Source organism: Trichomycterus rosablanca, chromosome 3 (genome assembly GCF_030014385.1).
Source record: "Trichomycterus rosablanca isolate fTriRos1 chromosome 3, fTriRos1.hap1, whole genome shotgun sequence".
Lineage (NCBI taxonomy): Eukaryota > Metazoa > Chordata > Actinopteri > Siluriformes > Trichomycteridae > Trichomycterus > Trichomycterus rosablanca.
In genome coordinates this window covers 53,503,571-53,517,791 of record NC_085990.1, presented here as the reverse complement: position 1 = coordinate 53,517,791, position 14,221 = coordinate 53,503,571, and positions in this window count along the sequence as shown.

Below are 14,221 nucleotides of genomic sequence, written 5' to 3'. Positions count from 1 at the left end.
TTCACCACTTCATAACGCGGAAATGAAACTAAACTACAACACGTGACCAGCTCATGTACCTCGTGACCTGTTATGAAGCGGAACTCGGCGACTCAAGTGCTCATGGGAGATGGAGTTTTACAGAGTTACAGCGTCATCATGGATCATTATATTCATTTTATAGTTTTATTAAAGTTTCCCTTCAATTAAATATGATAGACTGATCAAGTACATGTTATTTACTTAAAATTTACAATGTATTAACAATGTATTAAAGTTCATTAAAGTTCGTTTTGGTCAGGTTTTATTATGAGTGGCATGATAGATAGCACGGTCGCCTCACAGCAAGAAGGTCCTGGGTTCGATTCCTAGGTGGAGTGGTTCGAGTCCTTTCTGTGTGAAGTTTGCATGTTCCCCCCCGTGTCTGTGTGGGTTTCCTCTGGGAGCTCCGGTTTCCTCCCACAGTACAAAGACGTGCAGACAGACAGACAGACAGACAGACAGACAGATAGATAGACAGACAGACAGACAGACAAATAGATGGATGATAGACAGACAGATAGATGGATGCTAGATAGATAGACAGACAGACAGACAAACAAACAGACAAATAGATATATGATAGATAGATGGATGACAGATAGACAGACAGACAAACAGACAGACAGATAGACTTACAGACAGACAGGTGAACATAATCATGGTAATTCTGCACAGTCACACCACAGAAACACAGTATCATAACTACTTTTGGACAACCAGACAGTTTAATAAACACTTTATTACTTGTAATAAACATATGTAATAGAAATTGGTATTACAAACATTAAATTATAATAACACATAATTTAAAGGATTGTGTTTGGCAAGCGGTTGCCACATACATTGCCAAAAAAAATCCTTTTAAAAAAATTATTTGAGCCGATTTGCATTTAAGAAGCAATTCTTTACATTCCTGTTTAACTTAGTTTCCAACAACCTACAAACAAACACAGACATGTAAAGGTGTCAGAGCTGATGTCCCATCAAAACCTGTTGTAGAAATGTAAATGCAAACAGTGATTAGTCACACCCACCCATTTCTGTAGCTCGTCTGCTAACTGTGAACGACACAGATTATGAATACAAAGGGAAACACGTTTAAGTTAAAGTAAAAAGCTCAATCATGGTAAAATTTTATACAGATACTCACATTCAGTACAATAAAATGCTTTCTTTATGTATCTCAGTTTAGAATTCTTTGCAAGCTGGGGGTCTTGGTGCCGTTGGAGCCAAGAAGGTTAAAGTCCTTGCTCAAGTGCCCAACAGTGGCTTCATGGCAGAGCAGAGCTTCAAACCCACAACCTTTCAGTGGGTAACCCACTAGCCTACCAAGGTCCACAAGGTTTGCAGCATAATATTACAGTAGTATTTTTATTGTGTTGTAAGAAAGAAAGAAGGACTAATGGAAGGAAGGAAGAGCTTGCTCTCTTTTCATTTTGGTTTGTTTTCAGTATTTTAAAAACAGCCGATCTGGTTATATGTAGTGGAGGTCTTGTACACATAAAAACTCCTCTCATTTACTGTTCTTTCTTATTTTCTAAATTGAAATGATGTAAATCGGTTCTGTATGGTAAATTTGAGATAAGCAGCTCTGTTTTATTACAGCTTACAGCACAGCTCTTATGATCTATCTATTCTGCAGAATAAACGAAGCCAAATGTCGTCTATTGGTAGACTATTATATCTATTTGTTGGACAGTGGTTGCTCTGTGGTTAAGGTACTGGACTAGTAATTAGAAGGTTGCTGAGTCCTGAAGAGTCCTGATGTGCTTGTAAGTCACTTCAGATGAAATGTAAATGTAATTTAGGGCAGTTGTAGCCTAGGGATTAATGTATGACTGTCTCGACTAGTAATCAAAAGGTCTCTGGTTCAAGCCTCACAACTGCCAGGTTGTCACTGTTGGGCCCTTGAGCAAGGCCCTTAACCCTCAATTGCTTTGACTGTGTACTGTCACAGTACTGTAAGTCGCTTTGGATAAAAGCGTCCGCTAAATGCCAAAAATGTAAACGTTAATATTTTTTTGCAGAATGGTATAAGAAGGCAAATCACACAGATCTAGTAGGGTTTTTGATCTGAAGATCTTGTGATCTTACTGAATAAGCTGAGTTCTAAAACAATAAAGTCAAAGTATACACACACTCACAAAGCCCATATGTGCATCCTGCCCTGTGTTGGAATAAATTCTTCAGTTTTACGTAAATAAGCACTAAGCCAAGCTGTGTGTGGTCAACGGTGGTGTATGTTTATGCTTTACAGTAGACCCTTGACTTACGAACCGTTTACCATACGAACATTTTGGGTTATGAGCAATTTTTATCAACTTAACGTACAAACAAATTTGGGATTATGAACTGAAATTCACATGCAAACAAAACACATGACTTCACAAACAAGTCGACTCTCTCTCTCTCTCTCTCTCTCTCTCTCTCTCTCTCTCTATATATATATATATATATATATATATATATAGTGAGCAAACATTCAGACAGCAGACGGTGTTTTTCCAGTGTGCTATTTATATTTGGCCCCAAATTTGTTGCAGAGAAAATGAAACCTAGTGAGCCTGAAGCAGGTCCCAGTGGTTTACACACTCAGCCACGCAGAGAAACGACTCCAGACATGATTCCTAATGTTATTTTGGAAGGGGGCTTCCCTTCCAAACAATAACCCCCTTCTATTCTTCCTGCCCCTCTTTCCTCCCTGCAAGCCAAAGATGTCAACTTAAATTAAGAGTACAGTATGAAAGTTGTTGTTGTTTCTGGTAGATACATTTTATAAAAAAAGAGAGAAATGTATTATGGTGTATGGTGCAGCACACGTACTGTACTGAAATGTGATGTGTGTTATGTACAGTACAGTACTACTGTGTATTGTTGTTTATTATTGTTTATTACAGGAATGTCTATTCTATAATTTAAGATTAAGGGAAAATATATGTGTATTTATAACAAAAAATAGCATTTAACACATTAGAAAGGTTAGGTAAAGGGGGGGTTTGGGGGGTCTGGCATGGATTAATTCTATTTACATTATTTCTTATGGGAAAAATAGGTTTAACTAACGAACATTTTGACCGTTTTTATCCATCCTTTTCATTACAGTGGCAAGAGAACATCGTCCCACGTACTTTATAATTCGGGACATTCATTTGTGAAGAGGATCTTGGGACCTGATGTTACTTAGAAAGGAATTTTTCGGTCTTTTGGAGATCTGAAATCTGCATTCTGGGTTCGGACAAACTACAATAGCTCTATTTATATGAACACAGATGAGTGGCTGTATGCGACCTTATAAAAGGTCTTTATTTGTCATATATACAGATACACGTGTAGAGTACAATGAATTTCTCTTTCGTGTATCCCAGCTCGTTTGGAAGCTGTGGTCAGAGCGCAAGGTCCTTTGGAGAGAGGGTTAAGGTCCTTGCTCAAGGAATCAATCAAATCCAATACTGCCAGGTCATACCTGTTTCTTACAGGTGTATGTACATTATTGACTCATATCATACACTCTATAGGATTACAAATGTCTGGAGTCTATAGCATTGCTGTTTATTTATTTTAATACATCTTACATGAGTTGTAGTGCATTCGTGTTATCCTCCCTCCCCGGTCTCCTCCCCTGTTCTCCCCCACCCTGTTTGTACCTGCTTGAAGTGCAGACACACCCAGCACCCTTGATCTGCCCAATCAGCACACTCTGAGAGACACTCCGAAGGTCCACTTCCTGTGTCTGTACAAAAAAAATAAGCTCACAGAAACTTGGTGTGAAGACGACCCAGGTCTGGACTACAGAAGCTACAGTTCTTATCATGTTGGATTACCGAGGAGTGCAAAGGATTTGCTAAAAACCCTGACCTTGGATTTAGGTGTGTGTGTGTTCCTTTTTATGTCACGACCAAACAGGAGCGAAAGTGAAGTAGAAGTAGAAGAAAAAAGGGAGGATCTGTGTTCTCTGTTCAGACTTGTTTGGGAATTTAAGGAAACAGGGAGGAGGGGAAGGAACCCCGAGAGCATGGAGCGCACCGAGGAACCTCTGACAGTGGTGTAAACGTTTAAAGAACTGACTAAGTTAAGTAACAGGTAAGTTAATCACGTTATCAGTGAACGTTTATCTCAGTCTCAGCACTGATTCAGTCAGCGAGCACGCACAGGTATGTGGAACATTCTTCTCTTGTGCAATCCCTGTTAGTTCCTTGGTGAGAGAGAGTGGACAAGGGAGAACATGGTCTCCTGCGGGTACATTTCTCAGGTGAGTCCTATTTACAACGTCATTAGTGTTTTTCTTATCTTTTATCTTTAGTTTTAGGGTGGTTTAGACTGCCCACATAGTGGTTAAATCAGTGATTTGACTATAACCACAGAGTTGGCACTGCTGTAGGCACTTGATTCTCCAGTCAACATTATTATTTTGATTTTGGATTTGTGGTTTGAACCATTTTAAGTGTTTTATATCTGTTAGATTATTTAATAGTTGTACTTAAGTCAGTATAATTGCACGAAAATCTACAACCCCAAATCAGATCAGTTTCTTTTATTTGATGTCAGACAGGATGAACCTGAGATATTTCATGTTTTATCTGCTCAACTTCATTTCATTTATTAATAAACATCCATTCCTGCATTTCAGGCCTGCAACACATTCCAAAAAAAGTTGGGACAGTAAAGCATTTACCACTTTGTAATGTTGTTACCTTTTCACCACTTAAAAGAGGTTTTGGCACCGAGGAGACCAAGTGATTTAGTGTTTCAGCTTTTATTTTGTCTCGTTCTTCTTGCAAACACGTCTTAAGATGTGTAACAGTACGGGGGGTCGTCGTCGTTTCAAAATCCTCCACACGTTCTCTATTGGGGACAGGTCAGGACTGCAGGCAGGCCGGTCCAGTACCCGTACCCTTGTACGAATCGAGCAATTTAGACTTAGACTTAGATGAACTTTATTGTCATTCATTATACACAAGTGTATGCAGAACAAAATTTCGTTGCAATTGGCCCGCACGGAATTTAAAAAAGTAGGCGAAAAAAAAGCATTGATACACAGTATCATAGAATTAAGATATGAAATATCAATGAAATATACAGCAGCATAGATTTAAACTATAAAGTATATGATGTAAGTGGCAGCACAGAATTAAAAATAAAAGTATATGAAAATATTCAAATAAATAGCAGCAAATATAAACGTATATATATATATATAATAGCAGCATGGAATAAATGAGGTATAGTAATTAGGGCTAGCAATGAGGTGAAAAAACTAAATAATGATGAGAACAGGTGATTGTAATCATGGTTTGGTACAAAAGCAGCATCCAGGAAAGGCTGAGAGTCTCTGATGAGTAAAGATGATCAGAGGATCCAGTTTGTCCACAAATGTGTGAGAAAATGATTAAAATGTTTAAAAATAATGAACCTCAAAGAAAGATGGGAAGGGATTTGCATGTTCTCCCTCTACAGTGCATAATATCATTAAACAAGGGTTTCGTACAAGGGTACGGGTACTGGACTGGTCTGCCTGCAGTCCTGACCTGTCCCCAATAGAGAACGTGTGGAGGATTTTGAAACGACGACGACCCCCCGTACTGTTACACATCTTAAGACGTGTTTGCAGGAAGAACGAGACAAAATAAAAGCTGAAACACTAAATCACTTGGTCTCCTCGGTGCCAAAACCTCTTTTAAGTGGTGAAAAGGAACGACAACATTACAGAGTGGTAAATGCTTTACTGTCCCAACTTTTTTTGGAATGTGTTGCAAGTCTGAAATGCAGGAATGGATGTTTATTAATAAATGAAATGAGGTTGAGCAGATAAAACATGAAATATATCAGGTGTGTTTGTTTTATGATGTTTTTTTTCTGATTTGGGGTTGTATTTCATCTCTATTAGGAAGTTAACGTTCAGTCATTCTGCCACCATTTTGTAACATACAATAGTTTCTCTTTTTATTCTGTTTAAGCGTGTGAATAAGCACATACATACAATGCCTTGAAAAATATTAACCCCCTAAATCCTTATTCACGACCTGTAATCTGTACTTACTGTAGCTAAAAGAAAGCACTGCGTTTATGTACAACTCTGGAATCCTCTGGAACTGTTTATAATGATTCACTCCCACTTGGTTGGCAGCTGCTACAGACGGATTTATTACACGTTTTTGGCCAATTTGCTTTAAATAATTATTTTAATTTCATTACATTAGTCGGGGAGATACAGATACTCATATACATTAGGATTAATACTCTGACTGGGTTACTCAAAAATACAAATTCTCTCTATTTTTTAAGTAATCCAGTGTTAGGTTCCCAGCTGTCCATTTTATTAGCTCCACTTACCATATAGAAGCACTTTGTAGTTCTACAATTACTGACTGTAGTCCATCTGTTTCTCTACATGCTTTGTTACCCCCGTTCACCCTGTTCTTCAATGGTCAGGACCCCCACAGAGCAGGTATTATTTAGGTGGTGGATCATTCTCAGCAGCAATAGATGAGCGATCGTCTCTGACTTTACATCTACAAGGTGGACCGACTAGGTAGGAGTGTCTAATAGAGTGGACACTGAGTGGACACGGTGTTTAAAAACCCCAGCAGCGCTGCTGTGTCTGATCCACTCATACCAGCACAACACACACTAACACACCACCACCATGTCAGTGTCACTGCAGTGCTGAGAATCATCCACCACCTAAATAATACCTGCTCTGTGGGGGTCCTGACCATTGAAGAACAGGGTGAAAGCAGGTTAAAAAGTATGTAGAGAAACAGATGGACTACAGTCAGTAATTGTAGAACTACAAAGTGCTTCTATATGGTAAGTGGAGCTGATAAAATGGACAATGAGTGTAGAAACAAGGAGGTGGTTTGTTATGGCTGATCGGTGTATGTATATCATATACACCATACAAAACATGATGCTACCACCTGCATATTTTAAAGTGGGGCTAGTGTTATGCCTAGTTCACACTACACAATGTTTGTCCTGGTTTTCGCTCGCCGACTGGTCGCCGCTAGATGTGGCAGCTCAGAAGCAACTCAAGAAAAATATCTAGCATGTTAAATATCTGGACCTGACACCGACTCCAAATCATGTAGTGTGAAAGGTGTTGCGATCTGGTTGTGACTGTTATGAACGCAAAATACAGAGGGGAAACCCGGGGGAGGAGGAGTGTAAATTTAAATATGTGGTACAGGGGGGTAATATAGTTTCTATTAGAATACATCAGCACACACACAAGCTTTACAGTATTTGTGACTTATCGCCTATGCCAAACCATAATACCCACGCTGCATTGCAAACAATATTTATTAACCTCCAACTCACCACAGAACAGAACAGATGCCCCCTGCTGGTCTCATAGCCAAATCCACTCAGATGCTTCTATTCAAAGTGACTTACAGTACTGTGACAGAGTACAGTCTAAGTAATTGAGAGTTGAGGACCTTGCTTAAAGGCCCAACAGTGACAACCTGACAGTGGTGGGGCTTGAACCAGCAACCTCTTGATTACTAGTCCAGTTCTTTAAATGCTTGGCTACAACTACTTGGCTACTTTGGACTTGATTAATCCAGGTGAACTCCCTAAATTTGAATACCAGCTCTGCTACCAACAGGCCAGGCGCCAATATGGACAATGATTGGCTCGTCCGAGGGTGGGAGTGTTAGAAAAGATTCCTCATAACTGCTGCAGTTACGACCTCTGCTGGCTGATCGATGGTGCTGCACAGAGACGGGGGATAAAGGGGATCAGTGCGTGACTCTCCAGGTGCAGGTGAAAAGCAGAGATGGGTCAGGAGGTCTGCAGCAAAACCACTGGTTAAGATACTGGACTAGTAAATCGAAAGTTTGCTGTTTTAAGCCCCATCACTGCCAGGTTGTCACTGTTGGGCCCTTGAGCAAAGGCCCTTAACCCTCAACTGCTTAAATAATATACTGTCACTGTACTGTAAGTCGCTTTGGATAAAAGCGTTCGCTAAATGCTGAAAATGTAAATGTAATTAGGGCAGTGATTTGGAATGTTACCAAACTGGTAACTCACAAACAATGGACTATTTATTGTTGTAAATTATTTCAAACAACAGCCAGTGCAGGAGTTTCTACAACAGACTACGTATATTTAATTGGGTGAGTTGGGAGGTGACGTGTTGCTTGAGGAAAGCATGCAAGCTGATCTAGGCATTTTTTAAACCTCTATATTTTTTGTATTTAATAATACAGCAGTGGCCGCTCAGGTGATGCAGCGGTAAAGTACGCTAGCGCACCAGAGTTGGGGTTTCGGATACATCGTATCAAATCTCAGCTCCTCCTTCCGACTGGGCAGGGCGGCTGCATGAACAACGATTGGCTGTTGTTCAGGGTTAGGGGTAAAAAATCGGATCATAGGTCCTCATAACTGGTGCGACTGCGGCCCCTGCTGGCTGACTGATGGCGCCTGCACAGGACTGAGGAATAATGCTGATGGGGGTGTGGCCCTCCGTACACAGTACCCGTCAAGTGTATGAACTCGACTCGTGCAGGTGAAAAATGCAGTCTGTACTGACTGTAAGTGCCGGAGGGGGCGTGTGTCAGTTGAGAGGCGTCCTCAGTCAGCGGTGAAGGGTCGAATCAGTATGGGCTTGTTAAGTGTGACGTCACGCGTCATTTCCGGGGCCAAACGAACCTTTAATCGCAGACGCAAACAACTATGGCTAAACCTGTGAACCTTTATATACATATATTGTAAGAGCCATATTGCACTAATTGTAATGTTCTATGTTTATTGTCATAAATATTTTCTGTTTGGTTAAAGAATACTTATTTGAGGTGGAGACTTGGTATTTCAACTATTGATTATTTTTCCTGGTAATCAGTGTATGCTGTTATTCATTAGTCCTCTTCAGTGGAGCCTGCGGAGGGCAGAATTGTACTGACTCTATATACCCACAATATATATCAAATATATGGAAAGAAAGAGGACGTGGAGAAACAGATTTTTGATCGTAGTTTTGTTTGTTATACGCCAATTGCGAACATAGTGAGTTTTTATCTTGTTTTTATAAGAAACTTGGATTAATGGATAAGTCAATGTAAGACGAAAGTTAAAATACATTCTGTTTGTGGAAAACTTAAGGAACTCTGTGTTGCTGTCGTTGGAAATTGGATTTACAAACATTACACGAGTCATAAATGTCTAGTCCTTCTCAATAGTCCTTCAATAGCGGTCTGGACGAGAAAAGGTCTTATTATATATATATACAGTATATATACAGTGTATCACAAAAGTGAGTACACCCCTCACATTTCTGCAGATATTTAAGTATATCTTTTCATGGGACAACACTGACAAAATGACACTTTGACACAATGAAAAGTAGTCTGTGTGCAGCTTATATAACAGTGTAAATTTATTCTTTCCTCAAAATAACTCAATATACAGCCATTAATGTCTAAACCACCGGCAACAAAAGTGAGTACACCCCTAAGAGACTACACCGCTAAATGTCCAAATTGAGCACTGCTTGTCATTTTCCCTCCAAAATGTCATGTGATTTGTTAGTGTTACTAGGTCTCAGGTGTGCATAGGGAGCAGGTGTGTTCAATTTAGTAGTACAGCTCTTACACTCTCTCATACTGGTCACTGAAAGTTCCAACATGGCACCTCATGGCAAAGAACTCTCTGAGGATCTTAAAAGATGAATTGTTGCGCGACATGAAGATGGCCAAGGCTACAAGAAGATTGCCAACACCCTGAAACTGAGCTGCAGCACAGTGGCCAAGATCATCCAGCGTTTTAAAAGAGCAGGGTCCACTCAGAACAGACCTCGCATTGGTCGTCCAAAGAAGCTGAGTGCACGTGCTCAGCGTCACATCCAACTGCTGTCTTTGAAAGATAGGCGCAGGAGTGCTGTCAGCATTGCTGCAGAGATTGAAAAGGTGGAGGGTCAGCCTGTCAGTGCTCGGACCATACGCCGCACACTACATCAAATTGGTCTGCATGGCCGTCACCCCAGAAGGAAGCCTCTTCTGAGGTCTCTACACAAGAAAGCCCGCAAACAGTTTGCTGAAGACATGTCAACAAAGGACATGGATTACTGGAACCATGTCCTATGGTCTGATGAGACCAAGATTAATTTGTTTGGTTCAGATGGTCTCAAGCATGTGTGGCGGCAATCAGGTGAGGAGTACAAAGATAAGTGTGTCATGCCTACAGTCAAGCATGGTGGTGGGAATGCCATGGTCTGGGGCTGCATGAGTGCAGCAGGTGTTGGGGAGTTACATTTCATTGAGGGACACATGAACTCCAATATGTACTGTGAAATACTGAAGCAGAGCATGATCCCCTCCCTCCGGAAACTGGGTCACAGGACAGTGTTCCAGCATGATAATGACCCCAAACACACCTCTAAGACGACCACTGCTTTATTGAAGAGGCTGAGGGTAAAGGTGATGGACTGGCCAAGCATGTCTCCAGACCTAAACCCAATAGAACATCTTTGGGGCATCCTCAAGCGGAAGGTGAAGGAGCGCAAAGTCTCGAATATCCGCCAGCTCTGTGATGTCGTCATGGAGGAGTGGAAAAGCATTCCAGTGGCAACCTGTGAAGCTCTGGTAAACTCCATGCCCAGGAGAGTTAAGGCAGTTCTGGGAAATAATGGTGGCCACACAAAATATTGACACTTCAGGAACTTTCACTAAGGGGTGTACTCACTTTTGTTGCCGGTGGTTTAGACATTAATGGCTGTATATTGAGTTATTTTGAGGAAAGAATAAATTTACACTGTTATATAAGCTGCACACAGACTACTTTTCATTGTGTCAAAGTGTCATTTTGTCAGTGTTGTCCCATGAAAAGATATACTTAAATATCTGCAGAAATGTGAGGGGTGTACTCACTTTTGTGATACACTGTATATTAGAAACATTAAGATACAAATAAGACAAGATGTGCAGTACACTAGTGCACTTCAGGTAATCAGAATATCATGAAAAGTTCAGGTCATTATTTCATTTCATGTCACCTCATCAAGAGGTAAGCGGTCATATTTTTAATTCATTACATGAAAACTGACATTTCTAACTCTTTGGTTTTACTTTTAATCAGTATAGCTTATAGCTTATATAGTAAAAATCCAGAATCTCACATTATTAAATGAAATATAAAAAAAAAAGCTTGAAACACGTGTAATGAATATACAATGACAGTTTACCTTTTTACATTGAATTATGAACAAAAATATTACTTCATGATATCTAACCGCAAGGAAAGCGGTAAAAAGACAGCGGTTTTTTTCCGATTTGGACCTGTTGAAGCAGTACGGGACAGCACTGTGGCATATTGAAAATATGAGGGACTCGGCCAACTTGGACCTGGATGTGACGTATCATAAGGTCGACACGTCACCACTTAACAAGCGGATAGAGAATGCATTCAGGGTAATTAAACACGACTAGATTAGGGGGGGAAAATTGGGGGAAAAATGGGAAAAAATACCTTGAAACTCGATGCCACGGGGTGCTCAGGTGGCGCAATGGTAAAACACGCTAGCACACCAGAGCTGAGATTTCAAACACGTTGTTTTAGTTTCCATCTTTTTATTAGGTTATATAATAGGGTGATACAACAGTAAAAAAGTCAGAGAAAACAGATCAAAGGAAGAAAAAGAAACCACACATTAAAAAAAAAATATCACATACATATATACTGGCCCCCCTATTGGACTTTATAATCTACCCATCCCCTCCCCAGCCTGGCCTGAGATTAGGCATGGTCCCGCTGAGTAGTGTATTAAAATAAGTAAATAACAAACTAAATAAAAAAATAAAATGAATAGGTATTTCATAGGTAATAGGTACATTTAAATAAAATAAATAAGTAAATACAGTGGACCCTTGACTTACGAATGTAATTGGTTCTGAAGTTCTGTTCTTAAATCAAAATGTTCGTTAGTTAAACCTGTTTTTCCCATAAGAAATAATGTAAACAGAATTAATCCGTGCCAGACCTCCCAAACCCCCCCTTACCCCTAACCTCTCTAATGTCTTAAATGTCTCTTTTTTGTTATAAATATAAGTATATTCTCCCTTAAATCTGAAATTATAGAATAGACATTCCTGTAATAAACAATAAACAACAATACACAGAAGTACTGTACATAAACACACATCACATTTCAGTACAGTACGTGTGCTGCACCATACACCATAATACATTTCCTTCTTTTTATATCAAATGTATCTACCAGAAACAACAATAACTCTCAAATGTATCTATTATTTCCTTCTTTATTTCAGTAGTGTTGTATTTTGTAGGTGTAATAGCACGAAAGAAAGAATACTTTACTGAGCTGAGTTCCTTCTTCTCTCTCTCTCACTGTCCCCTCTGTCTGATACACAGTGACACCTACTGGCAGGAGTAATTATACAACAACAACTGTAATAGATTTGTTTATTTTCTCATCACTGCGCTTCCCCTGCACCTTCTATGAGGACATTTTAGTACTGAATTTTACAAAATATAAAGAAAACACCGGAAAAACACCATCCGCTCTCCGAGAGAGAGAGAGAGAGAGAAAGAGACGGTCGGAGTCAACTTGTTCGTGACGTCACGTGTTTCACGAATTTCGGTTCGTAATCCGAAATTTGTTTGTATGTTAAGTTGAAAAAGATCGCTCGTAACCAAAAATGTTCGTATGGTAAACCGTTCGTAACTCAAGGTTCGACTGTATAAATAAACACATAAAAATATATAAGCATAATAATAATGAAAAAAAAGCACCCAGACTCTCTTCATTAAATGTCAGGAACTAATTTGAACACGTCGTTCGTGAAACCTCAGCTTACATGAACAAAGATTGGCTGTTGTTCATACAGGGTGGGATGAGTCGGACCAATTGGTGCAATTATGACGTCTGTGCCGGGTTGGGGAATAATGCTGATCAGGGTGTGGCTCTCTGTACACAAAGCTGATCCGCATATGAACTCGCCTTGTGCGGGTGAAAAGATGCAGTCGGTACTGCACAAGTGTCGGAGGGGCGTGTGTCAGTTGCGGCGCTCCTCAGTAGAGGGAAGGCAAAATGCAATCAGGGTAATTGGATAGGACTAGATTAGGGAGAAAACTGGGAAACATTGAGTTTCAAGGTACCGCTGTACAAAGACATCGTCCTTTTTATTTAAAATGTGCAATCTGAGACCAAGAAATACAAACATAGGGGGCTAAAACTTTTTCAATGCATTGTATGGAGTGTTTTAATGACTACCCTACCTTCCTTTAACACCCCTTAAGATATGCTCACACTAAAACTAAACAATTAAGCTTTACTTCTACCATGAAATACAGCATGAATGTCAGTAAATATAATTATCCCTGACAGGTTGTCTAAATTATGTTGCCATGGGAAGCACAAATTGGACCCGAGAGGACTCTTTACAACTGCCATTCATCCCAGCCACTCCTGACAGGGGCTATCAAACCAGTGGATAAGTTGTGAGGCCAGAACACGAGCCGGTCCTAAAGTCCGACGAGAAAGGGACAGTGAAGTGAAACCGAATAGAGAAACGAGACAGGATGCAGAAAAGACCAAGAGAGGGTAAGAGGGATGCGGAGCAAGACCAGAAGGAAAGGGAGAGAAGTGAGAGATTTTCAAGAGAAAGGGACAGATGGAGAGAAGAAGGCGGCTATACCAATGGGAGAGTTCCCTTAATGCAAGGACGTGAAGAACTTAGAGAAAGAGACAGAGAGAAAGGAGACACTTTTCCCAGGATTAGGAGAAGAAGTGATGAAAGAGACCGAAGGACGAGACACTCCATGGACCAGGGTTATGAGAGAGTGATGGACAGAGATATAAGACGGTTGGGAGAGGTAGACATGACTGAAAGGGAACGAGACAGAGCCAGAAGAAGGGATACAGATATCCAGACATACAGAGATATGGAAGGACAGAGAGATTATGAGAAAAATAAGTCAAGGTCGGAGGCGAACATAAATGAAGGTAGAAGGTTAGAGAGGGGTAACATAGACAGAATGAGAGTCAGTGGTTGGGACCTTGGGAAGAAAGAAAGAAAAGCAGAGATACCTTCAGGGGTTGGTGACCAACAGATTGTGAGGTATAGAGAGGTAGACAGAGACCGAGAAAGACAAGAACAAAGAGAGAGAGGAGACTGGTTGTACCCCCCACAAAGAAGGATACTGACGAAGGGAGACGTAGAAAACTTTTCAGATCGAGAAGATA